Source organism: Mustelus asterias, unplaced genomic scaffold (genome assembly GCF_964213995.1).
Source record: "Mustelus asterias unplaced genomic scaffold, sMusAst1.hap1.1 HAP1_SCAFFOLD_273, whole genome shotgun sequence".
In the NCBI taxonomy this organism is placed as follows: Eukaryota; Metazoa; Chordata; class Chondrichthyes; order Carcharhiniformes; family Triakidae; genus Mustelus; species Mustelus asterias.
In genome coordinates, this window is record NW_027590238.1 from 76,531 (window position 1) to 91,836 (window position 15,306).

The following is a 15,306-nucleotide window of genomic DNA, read 5'->3' on the forward strand; positions in this document are numbered from 1 at the left end:
GACAACCCTTTTGTTCCGAACATATGAATAAAATGCCTTGGGATTCTCCTTAATCCTGTGTGCCAAGGACATTTCCTGTCCCCTTTTTGCCCTTCTAATTCCTCGTTTGAGTTCTGCAGAGCTCCCTCCGTTTTTAGATGCCTGGACCTAACGTACGCCTCTCTTTTCTTTTTGACCAGTCCCTCAATTTCCCTGGTTATCCACGGTTCTCGAATCCTACCCTTCCTACCCTTTTTGACAGGCACATGCCTGTCCTGTAACCCCAACAACTGTTCCTTAAAAGACTCCCACATGCCAGATGTGGATTTACCCTCAAACAGCCTCTCCCAATCAAGAGCTGCCAATTTCTGCCTAATCCCACTAAAGTTTGCCTTCCCCCAATCCAACACCTTACCCTTGGGACACCACTCATCCTTTTCCATCACTATCCTAAAGCTAACAGAATTGTGGTCACTATTTGCCACATGTTCCCCGACCGAAACTTTGAAGACCTGACCGGGCTCGTTCCCCAGTACGAGGTCCAGTATAGCCCCCTCTCTAGTCGGGCTATCTACATATTGTTCCAAAGAACCCTCCTGTACACACTTTACAAATTCCTCCCCATTCAGAGTCCCAGCTCTAAGCGATTTCCAGTCTATACCAGGGAAATTGAAGTCTCCCACGATAACAACCCTATTTTTCCTGCACCTATCCAGCATCTCCTGACATATCCGTTCTTCCACATACCTTGGGCTGTTGGGGGGCCTGTAGTATACCCCCAACATAGTGACTGCGCCCTTCCTTTTTCTGAGCTCCACCCACAGTGACTCGTTACACGACCCCTCTCGATTGTCCTCCCTCTGCACCGCTGTAATATGTTCTCTAATTAATACTGCTACTCCCCCACCTCATTTGCCCCCTCCTCTGTCTCTCCTAAAACATTTGTACCCCGGAATATTCAGCTGCCCGTCCTGTCCCTCTTTCAACCAAGTCACTGTCACCGCAACCACATCCAAATTCCTCTCAAGCATTAAGGCCCTAAGATCGTCTGTCTTACCTGCTACGCTCCTTGCATTGAAGTCGATGCACTCCAGACCTCCAGGCCCAGTGAGGTCATCCTCCCCCAGAGTGCCCTTTTTTGCCAGCCTTGTCCTGGCCCCAAGCTCATCCCCAGCCTCTACAGTTGTCGACATAATTATTTGATACCCACCCCCCCTGCTATCTTTAGAGCTATCCCCCGGAATCAGCAGCTCAGTCAGGGCACGTTTAACCAACACCATTGCTGGAGGTTTACCAAACATTTCATTCAAACGTGCGTCCTTTTCTGCTACTGTAACTGGACTTGCATTTACTATCCAATAATCTTCCCCAATAAGTCGCTCACTGTAACAATGGAAACAATTTGCCGTCAAATGACCCTTTTCAGAATAATTGCAAATGTTCCACCTCTCCCTTTACAATTTGTTTTGTTTTCTCCTGTCCACCTGATATCCTTTTCTTCTTGAAAACAATTTTGGAAACATACAATATTCCTCTATGGACTAATTTGAAATAATGAGCCAACTCTGCTGCCTGTCTAGCAGTTTTACTCCTTTCTTCATCAACATTTGTCCTGGTAACCAAAGGAAGTATATCTTGAAATTCTTCAAACAGATTAATCTCTCTCGGGGTAATTGCTTTTTTATAAATGCCTCAAATTCAATATGACTTTGTTCTGACTATTTTATTGCATTTGAAATTTCTGCTCCCTTGCCTCACTAACCACCGCACTAACGAAACTTTTCTTTAGAACATCACACTGAATGGATTCCACTTCGGATAATGATTAGCATTATTAATTATGGAATCAGTTACTGCAGTAAGAAGGGATGATAACTTGGTCGGGCCATCAAATGAGGCTTGTTGGGCGTACTTTAGGAATAAAAACGGACAATCACATTGCTGGGAGTTTATTGTTGGCCCACAGACATTTGTCTGTCTATTAAGGAGCAGTTATGCTGACCATTTACTTGAGCATAATTATTAAAAGTAGGTTAATTATATTAGGGGAGTTCAACTACCCGAAAGCTAATTGGGATGGCCATAATGTCAAAGGTTTCGAGGAGATGTTGCTTGAAACGTATTTGAAGAGCATTTTATATCCATGTGTAAAAGGTCCAACAAGGGATGATGCAGTGCTGGATATCATTCTGGAAAACGAAAGCATGCACGTGTTCGAGGTAGACGTGGGGAACATTTCAGTGATAACAGCCACAAAGCAGTACGAATTCAGCTTGCCATGGAAGGGAAACGGAAATGTTGATGTGCAAAAAAAGGGTTTTTAGGCTGGTGGAATGCGTAGTTTGTGAGGATAGGGCAGGATGTGGCCAAGCTATTCAGGGAACAGCTTCTTGTGGGATAATCGACAACAGGGCAGATCAGGAGGGGCAGTTAGAAAACAGGAAATGTCAACATCTCTTTAGGGTGAAATGTAGGAGCAACCATAACGGAAACAGCCAGATGTATGAATATTCAGGATTCAATAGCGCAACATAGAGAGGTTTTTAGCAGTTGCAAAGGGAGCGAAACAATGGAGGCCTGACTGGAGCATAGCATCTGTAGGGGGATCATAAGTAATCAAGTAGGAGAGCCAATAGTGATCATAAGGAAGCACTGGCGAGGCAAATTGTGTAGAAGCCCAATATATCATCTAAATATGTTAAGCGCAGGAAGGGCCGTGTAGGTTAGAGGGATTAGTGGGTAAAATATGTAGGGTTTTGGGGGTAGGGCCTGGGTGGGATTGTGGTCGGTGCGGACTCGATGGGCCGAATGGCCTCTTTCTGTATGGGCTGAGAACAGTGACATACTACTCCATGATATTGTCAATTTCTTTGTTGATTAATTAACTTAATGAATTGCACTGCATGATATGTCACCGCACCCGTTAGTTGCTCCCTGAACTTAGCCTCTGTCGCCCCGTAAATGAAAGCATTTGAGAAGAAACTTAATTTTCGCAACGTCAACCCAATTTCTCAGAACCATAAGATGAACCATTATATTTAAAAGGATCCGTTCCTGTAATTCTATAACATCAGTAAACTGTTCATCCACAAAAGTGTGAAGCTATCCGATATGGTGAAGAGTAAAATCATTGACCGCTTTGTACTTTCCATCACTGGGTCACTCTGACGATTTCCCTCTCTCTGACCTCTCAGTCCCTTCCACAATCGATTGCAAGTAAAATATCTCCGACAGTCAAAGCTTTGGGCAGCACAATGATGGCGAATGGTAGCAATGGGTTTATACTGCAGCGAAATCAGTCAAATTCTCGACACACAAGTTTGTTATAATAGTTTGGTCTCTTTGATCAGAACCATGGCACATTGTCAATTTTTCCCATAAAAGGAACATTCTTTTGCACAGAACAGAATTCTGGTTATTCCTGGGACCACAGCCATAGTTCCCCTGGTCCAATATTTTATTTTCAGATTCTGCAGCAAATGGCGAAAAGGCAATTCAATGTAAAAGTCACAGTAAACAATACAGCACAGTCTGCAGCGACAGGAGCCATGCAATACGTAACACTACATATGGTGGTGATGCCCAGGAAACATTCTGAAGAGTATTAATGCCGGAATTGCCTAGTATGACCTCAGTGATAATGACCATCAGAGCTGCCATAAACATTGCCAACAGGTAGCTGGTGTTGCTCATGGAAAGGCCGCACTTTCCTTGCGACAGGATGGCAATTGACACGACATTCACTGAAAGAGAAAAAAATAGGATAATGTGCACGAATATTCAAAGCAAATATTAATTGTGTCTGTATCGAGAGAGCAGAATTAGCATTTCAACAACAGCAGCTATTGAGTTGGGATTATGTCAGATCTTAGAGACTTTCAACTCCCCTTCGACGCGTTAAATTGCAGTTTTAGCAGAGGATGCACGGGAGTAGGTCCCAGAAAGCACACATGATGAACATCGACATGATTCATATTATAAAGTGCAAACTGGATGTCGTGGTTCTCCGGCTAGCCAGGTCTTGGATCTCGTGACCTGAAGGACGGCAAAGAGATCTTAAGATAATAGCTTCTGCAGCCTGGATCTTTGACTCGACAGCTGGAATCATCTCACCTAATCCGCAATAGCAGCCCCATTCAGACTCCTGGAGGCAAGGAGCTGAAGTGCGGGGCTGTTGCTCATGATATATTTTTTTTTCACCTCAGTGGTTTTCTGCCGCCAGATGACTGGTTGCTAATTGAGAGGAAGAGAAAAGAAAAAAAAATGCTTCGGTTCTGACCAAAGAGAAAACAGAGGGGAAGGCAGAAGTAAATTGACAAGCGCTTTGAAGCTGTGCATTGCTGATGGCAACTAAAAGTTGTTTTCATCAAAGCCATCCCTTAATCTCTGTCAAACTGTCTTCACAGTAAAGGACAATAAATTGTGTGAGGACAATAAATTGTGCGAATACAATACCAGAGTAGAATTGGAACGGGCACTTCCATCTTGATGGATAGATTTCAGGCTCCCAGTTGTGAGATGGACGAAGATGTAAAGTCAGGTTTTGCTACTGCTGGGTTGGCATAAAAATGCAGTTTTAACAGAGGATTCACAGGATGCAGTGTAACGGTGCAAGGGTGAGGAGAATTTCTGATCGACCTGAAAGGAGATTGCAGTGGGAGAGGAGGATGCAATCGTTGCTGTCCACGTTGGGACAGAAAATAGGCAAGGCTAGGAAAGAGGACCTGTTTGGGCGTTATCAGGAACGAGGAACCAAATTAAAGAACAGGTCCTCAAGGGTTAAAATCTCTAGATTTCTACACGTGTCACGTGAGAATTGGCAAAGTGATGTGAAAATTGGGGAAGTAAGCATGTGGCTAAAGGAGTGGCGCAAGAATGAGGGGTTCCATTTCATAGGGCATTGCCATCAGTATTGGAATGGGAGGGAACTTTTGGGGCGGTCTCCACCTTAACGAATCTGGGACCAGTGCTTGAGGGGAAAGGAAAACAGAGTGGTCACAAGGAATTTAAACTAACAGGTGGGCGGCGGGGGTAAGAGAAGGGTAAAACGACAAGAAGTATCATGGCCTATGGGAAACAAAGCATGGTAGCATGTTAGGGAGGGGGAGTGGATGGGGGGGCAGTAACTGCATGGAAAATTATGAAAAAAATATTAAAAGAATGGAGATCTTAGGAGCATTTATTAATTCCTCATTGTTTGTGCAGTTACACAATTACAGCGTTGATTCTGTGCTCAATACGTCGTCCAATGGAGAATTTTTTTTATTATGCTGCCCTTGCACATTTAGTTCCTGTCCTGCCACCTGCAGGGGTCTGCATTTATGCACTACCAAGTTCATTCCTTCCTCTCTACCCCTTGCATTTTCTTGCCGTTTATTGAGTTTTCACCTTGTGTTGCTTGTCTCACCTCAACATTCGCCAAACTTAATTTCATTTTCCACCTTCCCACTCCCAGAACCAAACGATCGACATTATTCTGGAGACAACAGTTATCAACTTCATCATTTGCGTCTGCTGCAAATTTTGCGACCGTGCCTCTCTCATTTCAGTCCAAATTATTAATGTATAAGGCTTTGATTAGCGGTGTTCCACACGGAATAAGACTGTGACCTTTGATGTTCGTCATATATATAAATGATTTGATGAAAAATGTAGCTGGTTTGAATCGTAAGTTTGCATAGGATACAACATTTTTTGGAGTTTCAGATAGTGAAGAGTAGTTTCAGAGGATACAGCAAGAGAAAAACCAGTTGGAAACTTGGGCAGAGAAATGTCAGCTGGAATTTTATTCGGACAAATGTGAGGTAATGCATTTTGGAAGGTCCAATGCGTGTAGGAATTATAAAGTATTATACTCACTTAGGAGTATTGACAGGCAGAGAGATCTGAGCATACTTGCCCACCAATCGTTGAAAGTGGCAAACGCAGGTGGACAAGATGGTCAAGAAGGCAGACGGCATGCTTGCCTTCATCGGTTGGGGCACTGAGTATAAAAATTGGCATGTCACGCTGCAGCTGTGCAGAACATTAGTTCGGCCTCATTTGGATTATTAACGTACAATTCTGGTTGCCACATTACCAGAACGATGTGTATGATTTGGAGAGGGTAGAGAAGAGGTTTAGCAGGATCGTGCTTGGTCTGGAAGGTATTAGCTATGAGGAGAGATTGGATGAACTCGGTTTGTTCTCATTGGAAGGACGGAGGTTGAGGCCCGACCTGATAGAGGTTTACAAGGTCATGAGTGGCGTGGGTTGAGTGGGTAGCTACATGCTCTTTCCTGGGTTCTTTCCTGGGTTAAGAGAATGTCAACTACGAGCTGACATAAGTTTAAGATGCATGGGCAAAATTTTGTGAGGCAAGGTTTTACACAGAAGGTGTGAATGTCTGGAGCTTGCGACTCGGGGAGGAGCAGGAATAATCGTGGCATTCAAGGGCATCTAGCCGAATACTTGAAAACGTTGAAAATGGAAGGATGTGGACTCTGTAAGTGCTTACGGTTTTAGCTTCGGCCGACATCTTAATCGGCGCAGGCTTGAAGGGCCGGAGAGCCTGTGCCTTTGCGATGCTGTCTTTGTTCTTTGTTCTTTCTTCTATCGAACGATGATCACGGCCTGTAACATCAAACCCATGGAACGTCACTGGAAACAACTTTTCGTTCACAAAAAAATAATTAATCTTTGCTGCTTGTAACTAGTCAAATTCTGGATCCATCGCATCACCTTGGCCTGACCTCATGGAAATCCATATTTTGAGCAATTATCACCTGGGAATTGTCAAGTTGCTCACGAAAAGCAATGCAGAAACTGCCCACGGCATTATTTTCTTCATTTCTCCGTTTCACTTCCTAACATATGCTATTCTCCCAAATGACAATCCCTGATCAATCATTCTTTCTCAGTTACCATTTATTTCCTCTTACTCAGAGTTGATCACAAATACTTGGCCACGCACTGACTTCAAATTGAAAGGTCTATAATGTTTGGACTATCCTTCGGGTGTCGATGCAGTGATCAATTAGGAGGGGGGAATTGCATTTCTGTCTTTAGTGCAGGTTTTTTGGAGAAGTTCTTTTTTCAAACACTCTGTAATATTGTGCAAGATGCAGTCTTTGTATCTGGAAAATAACATGCATTATTTGGAACACCAGAGTGCGAGTGAGTAAATGGTTTATGATCGTTTACTTAATTTGTTAAAGGCTGTCTAACGTGTTTCCTTTACGCTCTTGAGTTTGGACAAATGAATGCCAGGTGAACACATTGTACCACAAGGATATAATGGGCAATTATTTGAGCGTCAATTGCGAAAATAATTCTTCAAGAAATGATTCTCAAATCTTTGAGACCCCCTTTCCAACCGCACCCTCGACCGCCCCCAGCACACCCCCCACCCCTCCACCCCCTCGCCTCCACCGGCATATGTTATGTTCGTTCCAATATTCAATGTGTTCATGGCTGAGATCAATTCCTATCTCACAGGCAACAAATGTGGGAGTTGGGAAGGACCTACCACTTTACCACTTACTGCACCATCCCATTGTTATCATTTTAAGATCATATTTTTAATCGTGTCCCTCACATTCCCATTCAAATCTATAACAACAACAGCAAAAGTCCCAACACGACACCTTTTGTGACACCTCTTGAACCAATTTTCCAATCTCAATGCATCGACCGACCAGTACCCTTTTGTTTCCTGCTACTGAGCCAACATTTCATCTAGTTTACCACATTATTCTGTATCCCGTGGGACTTGAATTTTTTTACCAATCTGCCATGTCAAGCGCCTTGCTAAAATTCATGCACATAACATCAACTGCACTACCTTCATCAGCCCTCCTTGTCACTTCCTCAAATCGTTTATTCAAGTTTATGAGGCATGACCTTCCTTAACCAAATGCTTGCTGACCATTCCTGACTTGCCCATGTATTTGTCCGTGACAGTTATTCCTAATTTTCAGAATTGATTCTGCTAATTTGCCCACCACCAAACTAAGTCTAACTGGATGATAATTGGCTGGCATTTACTGTGATCCTTTATTAAAAAACGGAACTTTGTTTGCATTTCTGTATTTCTCCTTTACCTCTGCTGCATCTAGTGCAATCTTGAAAATCAACCTCAAAGCATGTTCTGACTCCTCCCTGACCTCATTCAGCAGCCATGTACATTGAGTTGCTTAAAAAAAAAAATCACATAATATGTACTATCTTCGATCACTGGAGCAGTGCTGACTAATGAATTATAATGTGGAGATGCCGGTGTTGGACTGGGGTGAACACAGTAATAGTTTTAACAACACCAGGTTAAAGTCCAACAGGTTTATTTGGTAGCAAATACCATTCGCTTTCGGAGCGCTGCTCCTTCGTCAAATGGAGTGGAAATGTGCTCTCATTTCCACTCCATCTGACGAAGGAGCAGCGCTCCGAAAGCTAATGGTATTTGCTACCAAATAAACCTGTTGGACTTTAACCTGGTGTTGTTAAAACTGTTACTGTAATGAATTATACACAGACTCACTGTGAATATTCAGTTTGATCACATTCTTCTTCCTCATTTTGACGCTTATATTTTATTTAACTCACAGTTAACATACTGACGATCGTGATATCGTCACGGGGAAAATGTGGCATTTCCGGTTCAACCACACGCTAACTGGTAGCCATGGCAACGGCAGATCTACTGGTAGTTATTCTGGACCTGATTTTGCGGCAGATTCCCTTTGCATATGAATTATCAATTCTGTGCTCCATTCCAGTCTGTAACATTCACGCTGTTCTGCTTTCTGCGGTTACTCACTGTACTGTCTGGTTCACCATCACTTTCACCTTTGATCGTTTCGTGTCAATCTCTCGTCAGAAGCTGAAAAGTCAATACTGCATCAAGAAAATAGCGGCCTTGTTGCTGGGGACAATGGCGGTTTTGTGCACATTAAAGGACAACAGTTGGTATTTTATGTTGACCAGTTGGTACTGGTTGAACAACAGCCCTTGGTTTTGTTTCATGAGTGTCCTTATTAAGCTCTCACTAGTGTGGGGAGCTATCGAGTTATTCCATAATATTGCCAAGCCAGGGATCCCATTTGTTCTGATTCTACTGCTCAACGTTTTAACGATCAGGCAAATTTTAGTAACCAGCAGAGGCCACAGGAGACTCCAGTCTTAGTTTAAGCGGACAATCGCAAGGACAAAGAGATGGAAATTTGAAGGAAATCCCCAGTTTTATTATTTTCCGTATCGGGGAATTTCATCATCTCATGGTCAGTATTCATGGTGTATGCAATGTGGTGACAATTTTTTAATATTGGTTATTATCTTATCGACATTTCAATTTAACTACTGGAAATAGGCTTCATGCTACAGCTACTAAATTGCTGCACAAACACTTGTATTTATGCCATCACACAGATAAATTTCAGCCAGCAGTTGAAAAATGTAGCAAACGTTCCACATTCCAAAATAGTCCACTATATTAAATGCTGCTTATAAAATAATAAACCAGAAGAATATTGTTATCCACAATCATTAAAAAATGTATTTCATTTCCAGGCAAGCCGATGCTGCCCTCTGATTTGTGACAAGAGTGGACAAAATACTGTTAGCTCAGAATCTGCCCATGGTTCCTCCGGTATTGACACCCAGAGACACGAGTTGATAAAATACTGAGCATGAAGCTGCACACAGCAATATAGAGAGCATAAATATAAAGTGGCGAAACTGTACAGAGCGAGGCATGAAATAAACTCAGTAATACAGAAATACTTTATTCTTCATCCAACTCGTGAATCCCGTGCTATCCATTGTTTAATGGGAACATTTCAGAGGAAATTGTATTATATCTGAGCCTTTGGTTCAATCTGCCCATGTTGCTTGGATGATGGATGACATCTGGACATTTACAATTCCAGCTCGTGATGTTATGCCAACACCGGTAGAGTTCTGTGTGGTTCAGTGCATGTATATCCAAATTCGTTTAACATGTGCTCACTCTGCCTCTTTTACCTGGAAATGTGCAGGACAGGTCTAACTGTATGAATAAAGGGATCTTTGTCTTGTAAATCATGTCATTTTTTAACGGTATTTTCAACCAGTTTGCGACATAACAGAGATGCCTTGCAGGGGAGGCAGGCTGAACATTTTTCCACATATAGCCACCTACTGCATTAGCAATAAATGATAAATGTGTAGGATTGTGTTTAATGTTTATCTCGATGTGCTTTAAATGCCTGTGCTTGCTGTCTTGGAGAGTGCAAAGTGAAATGCACTCTGTAGCGAACCAATATTGTTTAGTATTGGGCCAGTTTATTACACAATTTGGATGCAGTTTTACTGACTATCCCTTACAAACTTTACTGACGTGGCAGATTCGGAAGAAGCTGTCATGATGGAGCTCAATTCTGATCATCTCATCCCCTTCTCATGCACTCGGAAATGTTGTACCGGACAGAAATGAGGCAGATCTCCTCCTTCAGGATCTGCAGCTTCGTGTACATCCTGAATGTTGTTTTTATTTAACAGAGAATGTTGTTTTTATTTAACAGAGAACCAGAGTTAAAGCATCTTAAGGAGGTCTAATATGAGATTGTCACGTGAATGGAAGAGTGCTACTCGAAGAGTGAAATATTGACGAAAGGACAGCACGAACTTTCGAAATAAATAACACGCAGCAATGTTGCACTACACAGTAGAGGCATATATTGTACACTGCGACACATATAAGAGCTAAGCTCCCAATATGAGAGTCGGGCACGTTTCACAGATACACATAACGCGTGTAACAAATCCAAACTGGGAAATGTACATACCGAGCAGCGCTGAAGATGATCAAAAATAAATTATGTACAATAAGAGCCAGGCACTGATAAGATAAGCATTGCCATAAGGGGCAGGGGACCTCTGTGGAAAAGACTCGCATGCAACATGGAGTGTTTGCCAGAAAATCGTACTTCCCTGTTCGAGCGACTTACACAGCAAGCAGAGGTAGCTGCTACACAGTTAAATACACATTGACAGGAAGGAAAATGAAGATTTCCGGCGGGACGGAGGTCCAGTGGTGTTGTCATGGATCTCCCCATCCAAAGACCAAAGGTGATAATTTGGGTAATGGGTGAAAATCCCACTAGGATGCTGCCTGGGACGTAACATTTCATTCATGAAGGGAGCTTGGATAGGCTTGTTTTATTTTCGTTAGAGCAGCAAAGACGGAGAAGTGACATGATGTGGATGTTCAGGATTATGAGGGACATGGACAGAATGGATAGGGAGCAGCTCTCCCCCTTAGTTTCAGGTCAGCAAAGAGGGGAAATATCTTCAGGCTGAGGGGCAGGAGGTTTTGGGGAATATGGGGAATAACTGTTTTACCAGAGGGTGGTGGTGATCTGTCTGGGAGGGTGGTAGAGGAGGGTTGCTTCACACCCTTTAAAACGTTAATCGATTGGCATTTGGCACGTCAAAACATTCAGGGCTATGGACTGGTAAATTGGATTAGGTGGGGGCTCACCTGTTTATCGCGTGTTGGTACAGACTCCATAGACATAAGAGCGTCTTCTGCATATTGTGATTATATGATTCTTTGATTCTGTGTATCTGGTGGACACAAGGCTCCAGACGTTTGGCCTTGTTGTAACTAAAGTAATTGGAGTTCAGAAGAACAGTGGTGATTAGAATGAAAATGAGTCTAGATTTGAAACAGCAGGTGCTGTCCCGTGCACAAATGTAGATCAAGTTACTAGAGTCATAGAGTATTAGAGGTTTGCAGCATGGAAACAGGCCCTTCGGCCCAACTTGTCCATGCCCCCCCTTTTTATTAAACCCCAAAGCTAATCCCAATCGCCTGCAGTTGGCCCATATCCCATCGTACCCATGTAAGTATCTAAATGCCTTTTAAAATATAAAATTGTACCCGCCTCTACTACGACCTCTGGCAACTTGTTCCAGACACTCACCACCCTCTGTGAGAAATAATTGCCCCTCTGGACACTTTTGCATCTCTCCCCTCTCACCTTAAACCTATGCCCTCTAGTTTTAGACTCCCCTAACTTTGGGAAAAGATACTGACTATCCACCTTGTCTATGTCCCTCATTATTTTATAGACCTCTATCAGTTTACCCCTCAGCCTCCTACGCTCCAGAGAAAAAAGACCCAGTCTATTCAGCCTCTATAACTCAAATCTATCAATCCATCAAGACATTATTAATAAGGTGCCTCCAATTAAAGACGAATAAGAGGAACAATATTTCCACATTCATTCACCTTTGTAATTCCCCACCGCAGAGAACAGACAAAAATGTAATCATTGATTTCTAGCGAGCTGATCACAGGAAATTCAGGATAGGTTAGGATCACCTTTATTCAAGCATATGCATGGAGGGTGCAACTTCAGTGAATTCTCAAGCCGAATCTGATGTTTACACGAACCATGCTTTGTATTCACACAGACATTTTTCAAATTTCGATCGAGCAATGCAGATATGTTCCACATGGCACATCTTGCATTCATCGCATTGAAGTCTGTCCGCATTGCAGAATTCTAACATATCTCGGTGTGCCTACCACAGTTATCTCATTCTGTCTGACTTCAAAACTCCGTTATCACTAAAAAGAAATGCCATCTTGTTCGGAATTCTGAGAAATTTAAGATGCTAACCTTCCTATCAGAGATGAAGTTGGCTTTCTATAGGAAAGGAACTTTAACCATACTTCTATCATAATTGTCCTATTAATTTTCATTGCACAATCACATTCAAATCTCAAACGTAGTTATTTTTATTCGCTCACTCCTAACACTACCTCCTTTTGGTTACGTTGGCCGAGCCCAGAGTAGTCAACTCTGAAACTTTGACTGTTCCCTTTACTCTCCGGTACCATGGAAATTGGCCAGGTCTCCAGCTGCGGTTCCCAAAAGCATGTTGTCAGACAATCTGTATTAACTTAACTTTTATCACATCAACTTCTAAATCTATCATGTTGTATGCCGTTCCAATATGGAAAATACGCACGTTATGTATATAATAAATATGATTTAGATTATGACCAGGACATAGGAGATAACGTGAATCCATGAATGTATTTGTATGGTTAGAAGAACATAGAACATAGAACAGTACAGCACAGGACAGGCCCTTCGGCCCACGATGTTGTGCCGAGCTTTATCTGAAACCAAAATCAAGCTATCCCACTCCCTGTCATCCTGGTGTGCTCCATGTGCCTATCCAATAACCGCTTAAATGTTCCTAAAGTGTCTGACTCCACTATCACTGCAGGCAGTCCATTCCACACTCCAACCACTCTCTGTATAAAGAACCTACCTCTGATATCCTTCCTGTATCTCCCACCACGAACCCTATAGTTATGCCCCCTTGTAATAGCTCCATCCACCCGAGGAAATAGTATTTGAACGTTCACTCCATCTATCCCCTTCACCATTTCATAAACCTCTATTAAGTCTCCCCTCAGCCTCCTCCGCTCCAGAGAGAACAGCCCTAGCTCCCGCAACCTTTCCTCATAGGACCTACCCTCCAAACCAGGCAGCATCCTGGTAAATCTCCTCTGCACTCTTTCCAGCGCGTTCACATCCTTCCTATAGTGAGGTGACCAGAACTGCACACAATACTCCAAATGTGGTCTCACCAAGGTCCTGTACAGTTGCAGCATAACCCCACGGCTCTTAAACTCCAACCCCCTGTTAATAAAAGCTAACACACTATAGGCCTTCTTCACAGCTCTATCCACTTGAGTGGCAACCTTTAGAGATCTGTGGATATGAACCCCAAGATCTCTCTGTTCCTCCACAGTCTTCAGAACCCTACCTTTGACCCTGTAATCCACATTTAAACTGTCCTACCAAAATGAATCACCTCACATTTATCAGGGTTAAACTCCATTTGCCATTTTTCAGCCCAGCTTTGCATCCTATCTATTTCTCTTTGCAGCCTACAACAGCCCTCCACCTCATCCACTACTCCACCAATCTTGGTGTCATCAGCAAATTTACTGATCCACCCTTCAGCCCCCTCCTCTAAGTTGTTAATAAAGATCACAAAGAGCAGAGGACCAAGCACTGATCCCTGCGGCACTCCGCCAGCAACCTGCCTCCAATCCGAACGCCAATTCCACAGATCATCCAACCATGTGGATGTGTCGATCTGATCATTACTGTACGGGAAGTCACAGGCCTGTTTTTCAATTGCGTAATGTGCATTATATGCCTTCAATCTGATGATTCAGCGAATCTGATTCAACCCAGTATCAAAATGCTCATCAAAATTTTCTTCGATGTGAAAGTTAACAATTCCTCTCTTGTCTAATTCTGCTTTTCCACCTCCTCTTGAAACAGATTATTAACAAGGTGCACAATGAATTGTTCCCACCGGGGAGGTTCCGCTGCCATTTGGTCATTCAATATCTCCTTTCGAACACGTGTGCAATGTGAGTTCGTTTCTTTGAAGCCCACAGGGCCTCCTTTATCCAACTTATTGTCACAATAAACCCGTGCATTGCCTCTTTTTCATATATTTGACGTGTATACATTATTGAGGCGACCTCTATTCTAAACCCATTCAAAGTTGGACTGATTATGTTTCCCTCTATTTCCACAGCATAGAAGGGACATTATATTATTTCATATAATGATTTCCTATAATTATCCTAATATTTTTAAATTTATATAACACGCGTCCAGGTGTTAACATAGATGCATAGCATAGGCTACTGATAGAGTACCGATTAAAACCTTGCTCTCCATAAGAGTCAAAATTACTTGTATAGACCCACATGGTAAACAGCTGAACTGGCATCAGGTCAAACCATGTTTTGTACGTTTTCAAATGTTAAATTGCTGTTCATTTCAAACACAGTATGGGACAATTCACTCTCTAGTTTGCCTCTGATTCTCCCATGTCTGTTCAGCCACCCGTTATCCATATTTACCGCTGACATCGCTCCTCCTTTCAGCATCCAAAATATTATGTCCTATCCCAATCAGTTTATTGATGGTGCCTGTATGATTCTCCAGTTTACAGGATAAGTTCTGAATTGCCTGCGTCTGCTCTTGGTCTACACTCAGTTGATTTTTCTTAATCCATTATCTCTTAGCCAGAATCTGTTTTTAGTTTTCTGATGCAGGCTTACAGTCTGGACGTTGTAGGCAACAGTAACTAAATAAATTGAATTAATTATTGATGTCCCGGCACTGAATGCTGTATGGGTATCACTTATCAAGCTGCAACCTGATTAGTTCTTTGCTTCCCGGGACTGGGAGCGCAAATATTGGCTGCGCCCCGTTGTGAGTCAAGGCAGTTTCAGTCACGAACTGAATCATCAAGGCCAGATAT